Genomic DNA, 2,933 nt, shown 5'->3' on the forward strand with positions numbered 1-2,933 from the left:
TTTTTGATGGTTTTTCTAAAAAATTCTTTCAATTATCTAAAGGTCTAGAAAAAAATCTCTTCATACAAAGTCTTGGCTTTAAGAAAATATATATGTATATCATTAAAAGGCCCCCATTAATAATAAAAAAAAAAATTGTACATAAAAATTTGGTTTTGGGCCTGGTTGGGCCCAGCATTTGATAACTACTCAAGACCTATTCCCCGTAATCACCCAATATGCTAAGTTTAAACATTAAAGTTGTATATATATATTTATTACTAGCACATCTACTGCCAAGGCCCTTATAGCTCAGTGGTAGAGCGTCAGTCTTGTAAACTGAAGGTCCGTAGTTCGATCCTGCGTGAGGGCATTTTTTTTTTTTTTTTAATTTTAAATTTTTTATATTTTCCAAAATAACTTGGTTTTCATAATCATAAAGTCAATTTCCATATTTTCTAAATCATTGAATTCGTCTTATCTGTCGCAAATGCATATTGGTATACGATATTAAGCATGATTTTATATTTAGAATTGGACAAATAAAATATAAATAACATAAGAATAATGTTTCTAATTTTGTTTTACAAGCTCTCAATTTTACTTAAATTTCTTAAATACTTAATGAGTCGAGTTTAAATTTGACTATTTAAGCTTTGACTAATATTCAGTAGTCAAATTGAAACAATCAAAAGTCGACTTATGTATTCGAGTTTCTCAAACATTTGAAGAGACGGGTTCAATTTTTTAAATCCAACTTCAGCTCGGGTCAAAATTGACTAATTTTAACAAATAAGATTTCAGCAGTCCAAAACTTAACTCAACCGAGTTTTTCAAATATATAAACAAGTCAAACTCAATTCTTTAGATTTGACCTGATGTCAAGGCAAGTTCAAAAATCAAAAACTTAACTTAACTCAGCTGCATTCCTAACATTGATCATCCACAGCCCAGAGAGGTTGTGTTTTTGGGCAGATACCAAATCTGCATAACCAACATGCTCAGTTGTGAAAAATGGGTTTCAATAATTTATTTCTTTGTTGATGCTGATGAACATAGATTTCAAGGAATACAACTGAGATTTATTTTTAACCGCAGATGAGTTGGATTAACTATGGGGGCTTTTCCCAAAATAAGCCTCTTTTGCATTTTATTTCCCAAACTAGGCCAACTTTTGACGAAATTCTCAAACTAAGTTGAAGCGCCATTCCGATTCGCGCTTTTACTGTGAGGAAGTCAAAATTTGATGAACAGTGTAATCGCTATTCCAATTCGCGAGTTTGATTAAGAAAACGCTGTTGCAAATAGCGTTTCTAAATAAAATGCTATTCTGAATATAGCTTCATTTCGGAATGTAGGTTTGTGAAGAAAACGCTATTCTAAATAGCGCCTTCACTGTATATGTGACGAAAACGCTATTCGGAATAGCATCTTTAGTGCGCACTACAGTTCTGAAGAAAATGCTATTTCCAATAGCGTTTACACTGTACACCGCACCCAACTTTCATTTCTTTCCTCATTAGCAGATTATTTTTGTATTTTTTATTTTTTTTGTCTGTTGTCATTGTTTTGGTGATAATATGATTCATAAAATTGAAATTGGCTTTACTAAAGCTATTGTCATGTTAAAATATGTTTTTTTTTTCTTTTGTTTTTGAATGCAGGTTTACAATGTGTAATTCATAAATTTTACATAATATGAGAAAAATCTCTTTTCATATATTAATTTTACATACTATTTTTCATATATATAATTTTAAAATCATATTCATTTAGATATTATTAAGCCAATCATGTTCATTTATTTGGCTTTACTGAAGCCATTCTCATGTTAAATTTTTTATTTTTTCTTTTGTCTTTGTTTTGATTTAGAAAATGTAATTAATAATTTTTTTTCGTCTTACTGAAGTTGTTTTCATGTAAATTTTTTTTTTGTTTATTGTTTTGGGTTAGAAGGTGATAATGTGATTAATAATTTTTTTTTGGTTTTACTAAAGTCGTTTTCATGTAAATTTTTTTTTTCTTTTGTCTTTGTTTTGGGTTAGAAGGTGTTATTTAGAAAATTATTTTGGCTTTACGAAAGCCGTTTTCATTTAAACATACACATATATTTATTCTTTTGTCTTTGTTTTGGGTTAGAAGGTGAGAATGTAATTTAGAAAACCAGCTTAGTAAAGCCGTTTTGTACCCGTTTTCATTTAGAAAATTTATTTTTTTGTTTCGTCTTTGTTATGGGTTAGAATGTGATATGCATGCTCTACAGTCCGAAGCACACCCACCCACTGTGCAGCTCGACGAGCAACGACGAAGGGTGAGACGCGAAGACCACTGCGGAGTAGGCCAAGAAGACGAAGGCCACAGCGAGAGCCCCTAAAATAAATTTTGTCAACAATTTTGTAATAATACTTAATACATAATATACGAAGTCACTAATTTACTAAATACTCATACAGGCATGAAAACAGCATAACTGAAGTTGCAAATGTAATAGTTTTCAGTTACATAGGTAGTACAGACATAATTCACCCACAAAAATACATTCTGGACACCATGAACTGAACACACATTACATATATCCTGGACACCCTGAACTGAACACACAATACAGTTAGACAGACAAACACCTAATTTATGACATAATATTGCATATTAATAGCCGTAACATTTGACAGACACAATACATAAACATAAACTTAAACATAAACATAACATAACATAACAGTTATACTTACTCTAACACAGACATTACATATTAATGCAAGTTGTTATATTGCCGAAGTGTAGACATTAACACCTAATTCGCGCTTAAATCGGCAGGTGGCTCAGAGTCTGAACAATCCGAAAGCTCATCGTTAGAGACAAGTTCAGGATCCTCTATGATACCTTTGATAGCCGCAACATTTGCTTCTGTTTTGTTCTTCTGGGCATCCTTCTTAACTATGAGTAGCTGCATA

General features: G+C 31.3%; 1 non-coding gene across 1 annotated transcript; it reads left to right on the forward strand.

Annotated features, from left to right (window-relative positions):
- Positions 1 to 280: 280 nt before the first annotated feature.
- TRNAT-UGU (transfer RNA threonine (anticodon UGU)) lies at positions 281 to 352 on the forward strand. The gene has a single exon. It is a non-coding gene; the product is annotated as a tRNA-Thr (tRNA).
- The last annotated feature ends 2,581 nt before the right edge of the window (positions 353 to 2,933 follow it).

Source organism: Camellia sinensis, chromosome 6 (assembly GCF_055761805.1).
Source record: "Camellia sinensis isolate YWXY chromosome 6, ASM5576180v1, whole genome shotgun sequence".
Lineage (NCBI taxonomy): Eukaryota > Viridiplantae > Streptophyta > Magnoliopsida > Ericales > Theaceae > Camellia > Camellia sinensis.